Here is a 14,710-nt window from a genome sequence, read left to right as displayed (position 1 = left end):
TCATATTGTTTTGATTTTGTACAGTCAGAATCAATAATGCATATGTGCTTATCCTATGCCTTTTCACTCACAGTCAGGCCAGCCTCTCTGTGGCTTTTGGTGAGTACACAGTGGACCGGGGAAGACGACAGCTGAGTGGGTTTATCTGATCCTCTGATCCAGGTAGGTCAAAGCAGTGGGTGTCGGAGCTCCTGAGCAGGTCCGTGTACTCTGGGGGGATCTGAGAGGGAAGGAAAGGCTCCGTGGCTGCTGGCCAGCTGGCAGCATGCTAACCTTGGAGGGGTTGTTTTGGGTGTTGGAGGAAGCAGTTCCTTGATATCTGCTCCAGGCCACAGCACTGCCCTGCTGCACCTGGTATTTTTACACCAACAATGATTGTGGCAGTAATTCAGCTCAGCCCACACCACATTCGCAGCACACAGTGTTGTAAGTCCTGTTCTTTTAACTAAATGTGTGACACTAAAATGATGTAATAACAAGAATCTCATAGACCTTCTCCGCTGCTATCTGTTGGCAGATTGTTAAGGTTAGGGATTTTGCACTAATATTGACACCACTATCTTTTTCAAGGACGTTCTACACAAATCCTCCGATGTTGCCCATCATAAAGAAAGCAGATCCAAAGGGAAAAGTGTTCCTTACTAATGGGCTGAGTTGGAGAGCAAACCAGGGCAGCTTTTCTTTTTGTGTGACCTTCTCGTCCATTGTGTCACCATAGAAACTACCTCTTTCAGGTGTACATGTCTTCCAGCCAAATCATATCCAGACACAGTGGGGACAGTATGTTTATTTCAAGTGTTCTCAGATCCATCAGATCTGGTCCTGGTTTACATTATTGTTTTGCAGCTACTTCTAATGAAGTCATGGCCACAGATCTATGTACTTGGTTCATGCCTTGATTTCATGATGAAACAACCTAGTGTGTTTGAAGCATACTGAGGATTTAACCCAGAGCTGCTGAGCTGCGAGTAGCCAACTTATTCTTCACCAGGAAATCAGTGGTTAAGAGCTCGGAAAGTGTCTTATTTGCTCATTTTACGTCTGTTTCTGTTCGGCTGCTGCAGAACCAGAAATCTGCTTTCAGTCTGGCTGGATATCAGGAACGCTGGGGTTTGACTTTCAACTCTCTGAGATGTAACAAACGTGCAGGTTTCCCCTCTTATAGATATATATATATATACCATTGAGTTGATGCTTTTTTTTGATTTTTTTAAGAATTCAATTCAAAATTCAGATCCAATTCCATGTAGAAATAAGAAGAAAATCTAACAGTACAGTGTATTTATGCTCTGCTCAGCACATTTTAATAAGCCTGGCAGTAGTGTAGGGATGTACGGGGGCTCACCAGCAGAGCGCCTGTCGATGGCTAATAAATAATGAGTGCAAAAGCAAGATTAAGTAGAATTGTAGATAACAGCGTGCACCGGAGTAAATTATGTTCTTCCCCAGACAGAAATCGGTGTGTTGCTCTGCAGGTTTTGTTTAGAGGTGAACAAATCAGATTAAAGACACAGCTGATGAATACTGTTATGTTTAGGCACTCTGTTGAATATTAACATTCCAGTGAAATAAGGTTTTTAGTCAGATAAGAGCTGTAGAAAAAACATGCAGATAAAAACTCAACAAATGAATTTAATATCGAATCTTATATCCTTTTATTTTCTATTATATAGCTTTAAAACCTGAATAGATTCAATGAAGGAATTTGATTGGATTAAGGTTTGGTAATCCACGTCTGCTTATTACATTTTGAGATTTCTTTTATACAAGTGAACAAGTTTGGCCTGATGTTGGTGCAAGAAGAAAATCACCCTCTGGGGACCATGAACATCATGGCAGTGTGACCTGTAGTTGACGAGGGGAGGTAATACTCAAAAAACAAAATGAAGAGGTTTTTAATGAGCCCTTTTGTTCTCCTAGTCTGCTTCTCCTTTATCCACAGGATATGGGCTCATTTATTCAATAACACATGTTGTGTGTCTGCTTTAACAGACTGAGACGCAACCACCGAGTAGCTAGAATTAACTCTAAATCAGGTGAAGGTGCATTTGGTCACTATGGTGCTGTTCTCTGGAACAAACTGCCCGATGACCAAATGTATTCAAGTATTTGTTGTCCTTCAGCCTTTCATTATATTCACAGCAACTGGCTACAGTGATTCACTTGTGTGTTTTCGGACATTTGGTAATCCACACTGAATAGTACCAAATCTGGTATTGGCCTGAGTCTGATTTGGAAATAATGGATGTAGTGTATGAGGGTAGACTCATTTGAATATAGATTTCAGGGAGTGTAAGATTACAAATCTGTCCTTGTTTGCAATACGCGATGGTGGCAGTGTCTCGAGGTATGACACTCGTGCTTCACATGTGCTGTACATGTATGGGTTTCAGATGTAGCTGTGGGGTATAAAGACGCCAGCAATTAAACCACAGAGCAACTCTGTGCTTATATAGTCTGTCATGTGCATCTCATACCTGGAAAAATGGAAATCTGGGGCCGGGACTAAAGCCTCAGGCTAAAAGCATGTGCTCTCTACTTCCTGATTTGGTGTCATTATCGATTTTAATGTGAGAGTCCAGTGAATGATATGTTCCTGTACCTCTGTGCAATAGATGTCTCGGGTGACTGTGAGTGCTGTCTCCTCGTTCACAGCTGATCACGTCATGCAACATGACATGAGACCGGTAAAGTCCTTACAGGAGTCCTGCTTCTCTTTTGCAAAGTATGCAAAACTCGAGCTATTTGACAATATTATGATGCCATCATCCTTTAAATTTGTTTAGGAAATTAGTCAGTTTCTGTATGTTAGTTTTGTGTCAATATATGATTTATTTTCGACATTGATTTCCACTGATTCTCTCTAAAATCAACATTTTATTTAATTTGATTGAAACTAAAGAAAGATAAAGTAATATGTAACCTCTTAAGAATGATGTTCAGAGCTTACTGGATAAGGTCGGGTGGTGATGTGAGATTATAAAGCACTGCTTTCGAATCTTGCAATAACATTTGTGATATTTAATCAGAAATGAACGCTTGTTTTCTCAAAGTTGATCAAATATTTTAATCTCATATGTATATGGGTCCGCATTCAGACATTTAAACAGTTTTTCCTTGCGGTAATTATTTCCCCTGTTCACACTGGCCATTGAAATGTCCCGTTTGATTCCACTGAAAGAGATTGATAAGTTCCTCATTCTTTGTAAAAACACATTCCAGTTTATCTGACGTTAATAATAAGCTTCAGCAGTCTCAGTTAATCAAACCAGGCTGGTATCTTCTAAAGTTACAGTCTTCCTTCCCTCAGTGTGTTGGTTTTTTTTCCGCTGTGGTGGAGGGAGGCAGCATGAACTGGAGGAATGATTCCAGCAAGCAAAAACCATTTCAATGTTCGTAATCGGACCTGCATATCGTTTCTAAACAGACTTTTAGAAAAATTGTGACGCTATTCTTTATGACCTTCACTTGCAATGTCCTTATCATCCAAATCCAAGTCTACATCTTCATGAGAAGTGGCAGAACCAGTAAATGCGTGGCATTTTTGCTTGATAACTGACTTCGTTCACAATTGATCAGTTATCAAAATGATTACTGATTCATTTTCTCTGTCCATCGACTGATAGATTTATCGTTTCAGCTCTAGACTGAAGTGTCAGGTCTGATTTACGCATTTTAATCATGGAGTGTCTGTTATGGATATCTGGATTGAAAAGATCAGTGTCCGTCTACCTGAGCACAGTGTTAAAAGGTGTTGCCTTTCGTTACCTGAGGCATCGTGTTTGATTTGTAGTGACACCCCAATCCACGTTCTCCCCAGATTTCCCCACACTGGGGACAAACGGTTTCCTTGTGTTGACTGAGAATGCTAATAAGATCCATCAATGTACTGTACCATTTTTTTTTTTGCAAACCTGTGGTAGCTCCCTAAACCCCTCTATGGCATTCCTCTCGCCGAAGATAAGAAGTGATGCTGTAGCGCACAATGAGCACATTATGTGCCGTCACGCTTGTAATTTTCTTTGATGGATGGAAGGAAATTCTTCCTGATGTGACACGCAGGCTCTGCTGCCCATGCCTGGATTTAATCCCACGTCTGGAGCTACTTTTTCGTCGCCGGGTTTATGGGAAACAGGTTGAACATGTGCCCCGTGCTCTTCAGATCATCAGAACCTCAGTGAACTGACCGGAATTAAACAGTTAATCTCAATTGGGCTTTTCCATCCTTGACAAGACCTCTAAGACCTCTTTCTGTTGTACTCCATCAGGGGCTAATTGTGAGCCCTGGATGACTGGGAATGTGAGCTCTCCCCCTTCTTGCTCCAGGGCATATGTACATATTCCCCGTGGAATGCTGGAAAGGCATTGTTGTCGTCTTTTGAAAGGTCTTCCGAGGTCTATGAATGCTATGTTCTCAGGCCCTCTACGTAGTGTAATTCACAGTCCACTAATTGCTGCAGTTGGGAGTTTTCATGGAAAGAATGGCAAGGATGTGGACACAGTTGCTTGGGATTTGTCTGGAGGGATAAAGGCATCAGTGGGCACGTGAACAATGTTGAAGAAGGATACAAAAGGAGTAGCTATGAATCAGGAACCATTAGTAAATACCACGGCTGCTGAGCGGAGAGTCATTCAGCTTGTTCAGGAAAGTCCTTACAGTCACTCACACAGATAGAATAGAAGTTCTTCACCTGACGGTATATTGTTTATTATACTTCACAAATATCACAAAAACCGTCTTATGTTTGACAAGGTAATACCGACAGTAACCTATTGATTAAAGCTGGACATATTGGCAAGGTGTTACTGTCTTGACATTTTTATTTCAACCCCCAGAAGTCATGTGGTGTCACGACATCAGTGAAGTCAAGCAGCGTGGTCATATTTACTACAGATAATCATGCCACCAAACCCTCACCTACCGATCCCTCCATACCCGTGTCCCCCAGTACCTGCCAGACCTCTAAAAGACTTCATTAACTCTGATATCTCCGATCACTGCTGTTTTTGTTTTGTCTGCCTTGTATGTGTTTCTTTCTCTGCCTTCTAAATGTAAAGCGCCCTTGGATCCCCTGAAAGGCGCTATATATATTGTTTTAAAGGCAGTTTGGCGGAGCTGAGCTGAGTAACGGATGTAAAAGTAAAGAGTCAATGAGTCGGGTCTAATGAGTATTTTATTTACAGTTTTTACAGCAAACAGTAGTTCACCAATTAGCCTTGTGAGCGGTCACTGCGTCTCTGGACTAGCCAAGACCAATTAGAGTTTTACTCTGACTTATTTAAAGTACGATGGACGGGTGCAGAACCGATTTGAGAGAGGCTATTATCCAAGCTCTCCCTGACTCTCAGCTTGAATAGCAAAATGAGCGGTGACATGATGTCCAGCGTGGAGAAATTGGAGATGCTTTATCTCATCTAATTTAGTTTTTGCTGCTCTTTTCTAGTCGAGCATAAAAGATCCCCAGGTTTCCTCAGTGGTAGGGCTCTTCACTGGTTTGCGCGTCATCTTGTGTAAATGGGGAATTCAGTTACAAGTGACAACAGTGTTGGCTGAGAGTCTCTGGCTTGTGCGTCAGCAGTGTCTTTGGAAAAGAAAAGGCAATTTAAGACAGTAGAAGCTGCCTGAGGCTGTCGCAGCTGCTCAGCCAGCCCCATTATACAGAACATCTATCTTAATGTTTTTTTACAGCACCCATCAAATCTATAGCATGAGATGCTGTTATGTTGCCATTATTCTATAATGCTGTTTGGGGCGTAGTAGTGTGTGTGTGTGTTTGTCGTAGTCATGGCAACAGTAGTCAGTCAGTCTTTGTACATGGGCTTGACATATTCAAATATTGAACTTCGTCACCCGTTGCTTTAAACAACATTATGCAAATCACACAGCTGTAGTGAGTGATGACAGAGTGGTTTTGCATGTTGCACGTGCACTTTACATCCTGATGTCCATTTCTCAAAGTATGTGTAGAGTGTATAAACTTTGTTTTTGCCTATTTTTTCCATTGGTCCACAATGTTTGTTTGTTTTTTTTACTGTGGTATGAAAATCAATAAGCGGAGAATTTAAACTTGCTTGACACACACACAGTCCCTCATGTCTGCTTTCAGTGTTGACTGTGTTATTTATTGTGTAATAATGTACGTGTTTATCGACTGAAGCAATAACGTTAACTTTGATAATAAAATAAACACATCACTCACACAACAGACTCGTTGCACTGTTGTCGGTATTCTTTTCTTTCTTTCTGTTTTGTAGTTTTATTTTTTAAATTCTGTTTTCACAATCTGAAGAATTAGTTGAGCCTGACGTGAGCAGACTTCTGGAGAAAGTGGGCCGATCATACAGCTTTATGCAGTGATGAGACGTCTTTCTGTGGATGGACTGTTTTGTGTGGTCCTTGCTGTTTAGGGGTCAGTTTTAGTTTGTAACTAACCTTTTGACTGAGACGTGTCCTTACTTTGCACAAGAATTTCGTGTGGGCATAAAACAAAAACTCAGGCAATTAGTTACTGCGCTTCCATAAAGTTGGGGGACTTTGGAGAGACAGAATTTTAAAAAACCAGCAGTGGCCAAAATAGTACAACACTGGGTCCTACATTTCCCATAATGCTCTACGCTCTATGGAGCATTTAGCGTCATTAGCTCATTGTTTTGGTTTTTACGGCACGCAGCTTTACTTATGTGGTGTACTCTCACTAACCTCATCAACCTTTTTTTCAGTGCAGATGTTTTCAGTGGAAAAGCTCTGATAAAGCCACTGAACTCCACCTGCTCAGCAGCAAACAGCAGACAGACACAGTTAGCAACTAGCTGGTGAACACAGTGGAGCATTTAGCAGCTAAAGGGATCGACACACAACTGCATATGTATGCAAATTGTGATTTGTGATTTGTGATATCGGGCTATATAAATCAAATTGTCTTGACTTAACTGTATGATAACATATCTGCTAACTTTACAAAGGGATAATATGTCAGTGTTGTGTTTGCTGCCCGAGTGCCCAAAAAACAGGTTGATTTAACAGAAATGGTTAAGTGAAACACCAGTTGCGTCTTTTTCCAAAGATGTAAAGGCTTTTGATGCGTTCTGTCAAACCTGCTCAGTGACTCAGTTTCACTCCTGCTTACCAGTAAAGAAGTTAGTCAATTATTTCTACTGTCAAGGTTGCGAATCAGAATGACAAAGACAAGTTCTACTGCTTCCCCATATGCATTAGCACCTCCATTAGCATTTTCCTTTTGAATGGATGATACTCGAAAGGAAAGGATAGCAATCCGTCTCTCCTCGCGGGCTTTTGTCTGTCAGTGGTGCTGGAGAAAGAATGGGAGGAACTGCCTCCCGCACTGTCGGAGAGTCACCAGGGGTTTTGCATTAGGTCTTGCTGAAGCAGGAGGGAAGACTTCAATGTTTGTATTTTCAGGCAGATAGCTGAATTATGACCACAGTCTCTACTGTACAGTTTATGAACACCGGGTTTCAGTCTTTGAACATGATGCTGACTTTGTGCTGCCAGAGAGGAGACTGATGTCCTGATTATATATATATATATATATATATATATATATGTATATGTTAGGTATGTCAACGATTAACCACTGCAAATATTTTTGACCAGTTATGCACGTCAGTCTATAGGTTCATTTGGGTTTTGCTAGCAGCCTGAAGTTTAAAATGAATGAATGTGGAACCTTTTCCTCCAGAAAGGAAATCCTGGGCTTAGCGCCGCCCAAGACGATTGTGATTGGTTTAAAGAAATGCAAACAAGCCAGAACGCTTTTTTCCGACCGACTGACATTGCCACCTGCTGGAGCGGCTAAAAACTGTATTTTTTCACATTTCATGTAGTATTCGTACAATTATTTATTTCAAAACATCTTGTGTGTTTAGTTAATATTGGACATTTTTGACTTCCACAGTTTTGAGGTGATGTCCACTCAGGTTGAAACTATTTCAACTTGCACGCAGGTTATATTACACATATCCTGTGATTCCCAGGAGAGGTTATAAATGTTAAACTATAAACTATTCAGTTTATGGTGGAGTTGCCGCACCTGCACTCATTTGACTCCACTTGTACAGTACAGAGGGAAAAGGAGAAGACCAGGAAGCAAATAAAAGAAAGAAAAAACACGAGTTCCTGAGAAGTTAAACAATAACCAGCATCAGCTGTCTCTCACTGTGTGTCGTTACAGCAAATATCACAAAATGTCCCATTGGCTGTTTGTGGGTTTAAAGAAAACAGACTGAAAAAGCACGTCACAGTCAAATTCATGCAACATTAAGCCATTTATGTGTGAGCCGGGATTCCCCCCCCCCAGCCCCCCACCCCACTCTCCCACCACTCGGTACCCCCTCTGCAGTAACTTGTGCCTCAGCCCGCCTCTGCTCTGGAGAATCCCGGTGACCTAGATTCAGCCGGAGTTTACTGCCGGCTCCGGCCCGGGCTGTTTGCACTCCGCTGCCAGCGTCAAATCCACGCTGTGCTCGCACATCAGCGCTCTGACCCACATCTCCATGGCAACAGCTCCACAATGCCCCGATGATGTAGCAGCAGGAGCAGCGGCGGCGGCTGGTGAAGGGGAGAGAAGTGTAGGGCTCCCTGACCTGCAGGGAAGGAATGGCGGGGCTGTTCCCCCTCTCATTGATTATACCTTCCCCCCCCCCACCCCCCACCCCCATCACTCTCACTCTCCATTCACTGCTCTGCATGTTGATGAGGGGATTACCAAACGCACACATGAAGATGTAATGTCTTCATGGTGTTGGTTTTCCCCAGTTTTGAGGTAGACTTTTTATCTCCTCACTGCCAGTAGAAGTGATATATGTTTCTGGTCTGAGCCTCCTTTAAGCCACACTGGTGACTCCCATTGCTCCTCTCATCCTGTGCCATATGTTCCCATAATTCACTGCCAGTTGCTTTTTTCCCCCCCCCCCATCCCACGTGTTGAGTTGTCAGTGGCCTGCTCCCTCTCTCCATTTTGATTATTCTATTGTTATATTATTCATTTTCGAGCCAAACCGCACACATTACATTTTAAAACGGAGCAATGTGTTCTGTTTGATATTTCACTGGAATTGATTCACATATTCATTCAGAGGTGGGAACTGGAAATGAACAGTGACAGTAACATGCTTTGCTGCTAGCTACAGCAGTTTTTCACCACTCGCACAAAGGCAAGTGGGCAGTTCGGGTTCAGCTCGCATTACAAAGTTGGCCCGTATCAGTGTCCCTGTCTCTTGCCAACAGAACCCCCTGGAATAAGACTGGCCTTGCTCGATTTTATCACAATAACGCACTGTCACTTCACATTTACGCTGGGTGAAACCCACCCTGCCAACTGCCACCATCCGGCTCAGATAACGCCGGTGACAATCGGGACTCTGTCTGTCTGTCTCTGGGTACCTGCTGGGGCAGTTTGTAACATGGCTAATAGCCACACGGTGTCTGCCAGGCCAGAGTCCCAGGACAGGTAGATCCCACCCCTTCTAGATGTTCATCCTAATATTTTGTAAACCATAGAAACGGTTGTGCATACTGGACAAACAATAGCTTTGACAGTCAAGTCTACATGCTACAAGGAAGACGTCCAGACGATCCCACTTTCAATTAACTGTTCTCATCAGTGAAGTCCCTTGCAAATGGCAGTTTAGTACACTTTTGTTAGTACTCCTTTTAGCATTCAGACCTTAAACAGATCTGCGTTATGGGGGCTAAGTCAGTGGAGGCATGTACAGATGAGGTACAGATGATACATGAAATACAATCCAGGCGATCCAGTTGGAGAAACAGGTTTAAAGGCTTATTAGACCCCAAAACAGTACATGGGTTATAAAACTTGCAGACAGGAGACTTGCACACTGTGACTATTATATCTTTCATTTTGACTATTGCAAAGTAAACAATAGAAAATGCTGCATTCACGTTACAAAGAATGTTTACTCGCACACATTTGATTTGCACCTTAAGCTATTTGGTAATAACAGCAGAAGAAGAATCAATGAAGCGAAGCCTGCGAGGTAGTTAGAGCAGTTAACTTAAGTCACCGATTAATCAGTGGTTTCGGAGATAATTGAATGTGAATGAAAGAGACAAACTAAGGAAAAGAAATTCCATAGAGTTACACTACTTTGCCCACAGAGTGTGTTGTAGCTACAGCTGTGAACCCAGTCTTACTGTTAGTTATTTTCCTGCGACCAGTTTTCTTGCGACGGGTCAAATGTTGGTGGCACGTGTTTGTTTTCCCACTTCAAACTCAAGCTATATACTGTATGTATAAGTGGATTATTCATTTCCTTCATTTCCCATAATACACTTTGGTGAAGTTTTTGTTTTCAGTCAAGGAGCGTATCGGAGTATCGATATATTCTGCGGATAGCTTGAAAGCGCGCTCGCTCGTTTGTGCATGTGGAAAAAGGAAAGCGTATGTCTGAGCAAGAATGATGGTGATAGTGAAAGTCTATTTAAATCCTCGCTGCACCGTGTTCCACTTAATTACACCGTGGTACAACGAGATTGCAGCTAAATCTTATTTCTCCGATGGGTCCCTTGGTCTTATGGCGTGTCAAATAATAAGTCCCGAAATACATAATCACTTTCCAGCCAGAAACTCTCAATTTTATTGTCAAATGAGAATCCAGATTGCATCCTCAAAATATTTACTGCTGTTAATGTGATGGTTAATGTGACACAGTCGAGCGCAGCTGTCTGCTTCAGTCAGCGTGTGAAATAAGATTCTTCTCAATCTTGTAATACTGAATTCTACCAGACCTGCACCAGTTCACACCTGTTTGTTTTCCATGTACATTTACTAATCTCAATGAGTCTATATAAAAGACCCCCACCACACACACACACACACACCCTCTCCTTGGCCTTAGGGTCATTGGTCTGATATTCCATCTCAGCCACCTTTCTCTGCCCTAAACAAGCTTTTCCAGTCTGTCAGCCTTATTCCATGGCAACCAGAGAAATAAAAGGTCTGCAAAACAAAGACTCCAGAAAACATAATGTGTTGAGTACAAATCTCCGCCCCAGTGAATGCAACTAAATGCCTTTAGTTGTGTCAGAAACTCTATAGTGACATGCCACCTACTCCATTTTCAGTACAACCTCTGAAACTAAATCCGTAAGACTAACTTTCAGCCCAAGGCCCTGAACAGGGTCTTGTAAGATTTTTGTTCAGTTTTCAGTTTTAAATGATCATTCCACTTTATTCAAATGTATGTCCTGTTGTTGTAGCTTTAGCCGTCATTGCCGTTGGTTAGCAGAAATCTGAAAATCTAATTTTCCTACAGAAGTTCAGGCTAACCTGGGGGTTTGTTTTAAAATCTGTCTGATCGTATGACTGCTCATGTTTCTGACCCACGTCGTCGCTGCATTCTGAGATCACAGAAAATAACTTGCTGGGTACCATGTTGTTATTACCAATAGGTTTGAGTGCCAAAACTCTGAAAATAAGACCGAAGATGTAATAAACCAGAGTTAATCTTAAAAGCCCTGGCATCAATCTTTGATCTTAGCCCTGATTACAAGGATATTTTTTGGTCAAATCCAGATTTTTTTTATTGTCATGGAGGAGTTAGATCTTGGTGAAACTCTGTAGACTTTAGTTCAAACTGACACTAAAAGACAGGCCAAGAAGTTTTCTCTTAAATGATCTGTTAATCCACACAACCCCCCTCCCCCCCCTCAAACTCTGAAGTCAGAAAGGTGTTGGGGAAAGGGGTCTCAGATGTTTTCTAAACGGTCCAACAAGCTCGCTCTTTGAAGCAGGCTTCCCCTCTTTTCTCTTCTGCTTCTCTCCTCTGCATATTTGGGAGGACTTTCAGCGTTGGACTGATCCCCCCAGCCCCCAGTTCCCAGCACCTCTAAGCCTTATAATAAATCCAGACTTGCCAATTGTAGTCCAGCTGTTGAGTACGAGTTGTGCCATGATCACAGACTGGTGTGTGAGTTAATGTGAGCTCAGGCTGGGGGCCGAACACACCACGTCCGCACACAATGAACCACCCAGAAGCCCCAAAGGTGTCTAATCCTTTCCCACCATTGTCCACATATTCCTATGACTACGAATGACAACCGTCATTCAAATGATTCCAATTTTCGTTGCTAGTGCTCTAGCCGAGAGTTGTGTTGACCACTCCGGGTTGGTTTCCCTAGGAGTGCTGTTTGTGCATAAGAAAATGCTGGCCTCCTTCACCCCGTGCTGCTTTTCAAACGGTCAGAGCCTTGTCTTGATGTGACTTACAAAGCCCACTTGGATAGCGGTCTCTCCTGCCAGACTCTGTTCTCTTTTTAACTGGTTTTTGACTAACCTCTGTGCGACTGTTGCCAGTGCCCAGACGTCCAAACAATTTATAATTTGGCCTGCAGACTTGTTAAATCTACCCAGTAACTCTCAGCTATCTTTGTTTTGCCAAGTTGAAACCTTCTTTTAGAGGAAGTATAACTTATTTTTTCGACCCGTGTTACTGCTCAAATTAACAGGCTTACAGATAGTAAGCTCTATATAGATGAGGTCATTGTTTGGTTTGGAATTAGCCTACTCGAATCTTTTTCCAAATGAATGATTTTGACCAAACAGGAGCTTGTCACGTTGGATCACCGCCCAAGATCACAGAAGGCAGTATTAAAACATTGAACATTGAGATATTTTCAGCACAATTCATGAATTATTTCTGCAGTTGTCTGACTTCTTTCCTTTTTTCATCTCAGACAAAACTTTTGCTATTAACCCATAAACACATTTTTTTCCTACCAGGCAGACGTGTCAGACTGAGATGTGTGAAAAAGTAAGAGAAGGAAATAAATAAATCGAGGAACTTGATGTGCCAGTCGTAATGGCTCCAGCATTGTATAGTTTTGTCCTGCACTATCACTGCCTTTAGTGGTGCAAAGTTAATGTGAAGAGGCATTTGGCAGATGGCTGCCTTCTCTTCATGAAAGGATGTGAATAGAGATATTTTGCCCCTTTCCTTTCTCTTGTGATCTCTCCACAAGGCCCCAGAGGCACAGGGAGGAAGTCAGGGACATACAAGAGTCAGAAACACCCTGCATTAAGAAGTCCTCTAAACTTATACTTTGGTGGGTGAACTCCTATTTGTCACTCCACTCGCTGTCCCGCTGTGTGCCGTGGACAGGACTATGTCGTCTTGTAGCCACTGAAGGTGTCTCAGCTATACAAAATATTTTAGCTCGATACTGCGCAACATAATGAAGAGGAGAGAATTTCTGACTTGAGCTATCATACAGCTTATTTTACCGCTAGCCATGGGATCCGATCCACCTTCAAAGAACTATATAACACTGATGCACCGCCAAACGTTACCCTTAAAAGTTTTAAAAGTTATGTTTTATAACTGATCCGGTGTTAATATAAAAATACTTTCCTTTGCACTGATGGTGTTGGAAGAAGACAGCTCTCTGTCAATGACCGCCTCTTATGCTCGTCAACATGCTGACTCGGCTCGATATAGGCTGATTAGAGCGGTGCCAAACTGCAGAAACTACAGGTGACAGTTGGACTCACATGGCTCAAGAGAGCCCAAGGTCTGACGAGTGCCCGGTGTGGTGTATCAGGGCCCTAAAGATGGCGATGGCAGGTGTTAGCAAGATGCCTTGTAATGCTATTGGTGAGCCTTTTTTTCTCATCTGTTACCACTGCAAAAGGCTGCTTCTTCTTTATGGTTTCAATAGGCTATTTATGAGCCAGTCGGTTAATCATACATAGACTTTATTAGCATTATAGTAGTGCTATGAAAAAGTGGCCAGTATCCCAGAGGAGCCACTGGCTGTATTGTATCCCAGCTCCTTGTCTGTATGAGGCTGCCAGACTGATGACTGTTATCTGTTCAGATCTACTCTAATTAGGCCTGACGGGGAGGGATGGGCGCCGTTACACCTAGTAATGTGAGAAAACGAGCAGGCAAGGTCAAAGGAAGCAGACACACCTTGACCTGCAACATGGGAGCCTGATTTTCCCACATACACAGGGGCTTTATTAGGATTAATGCAGAGAGCTGCATAGGCAGTGAGCTTTCCAGTGTCATTTGTTGTATTGAATATAATTGGGGGAGTTGATCATCTTAAAATGTAATTATTTGTGGTTCATTTGAGTAATTTAATATAGTCTGCTTGTAGTCTCTAACTTCTCTTGCTGATGCTTTGGCACTATCAGTCAGTTAAAGTTCACTTCTTCTCAAAGTCAAACCGACTGGACTAGAGCCCAGGGCCAGTTGATCCATTGATAGTTTTGTGAAGGGAGACTTGCAGGTATTAAATTAGTTTAGATTCAGCTTGTATTTAAAGCACATTCCTGTTTGGGTTAGTGTTACGATCTTGTGAATTTAGGGGTTGCTACGGTGCCACGGTACCAGCTTCCTAACAATACTTTACTGCTTTATTTGTAACTGCTATCAAAGAAAATCAGCCTAACTTTCAAATAACCCAAAATGCATTTACTCTTTGTAAGGATGGCTATGTTTTTAGAAGTTTAGAAGTCGTAGGAAGAAGAGGGAAAATAAATAGAAGAACAAGAACAAAGAAAAGAATGAACTCCAATATTATTTTTATAACAAATTAGACTTTATTAGTGTTTCCTTGAGTAAACACATCTGTATGTGCAGTTCAGTGGTTGTTAGTCTTTTTTATCCGTTTGCTGCAGTCAACATCCAGTGTATATTGCTGCAAATAAGTTGCTTCGTCACAATT

Source organism: Enoplosus armatus, chromosome 19 (genome assembly GCF_043641665.1).
Source record: "Enoplosus armatus isolate fEnoArm2 chromosome 19, fEnoArm2.hap1, whole genome shotgun sequence".
Lineage (NCBI taxonomy): Eukaryota > Metazoa > Chordata > Actinopteri > Centrarchiformes > Enoplosidae > Enoplosus > Enoplosus armatus.
This window is presented reverse-complemented; position numbering follows the sequence as displayed.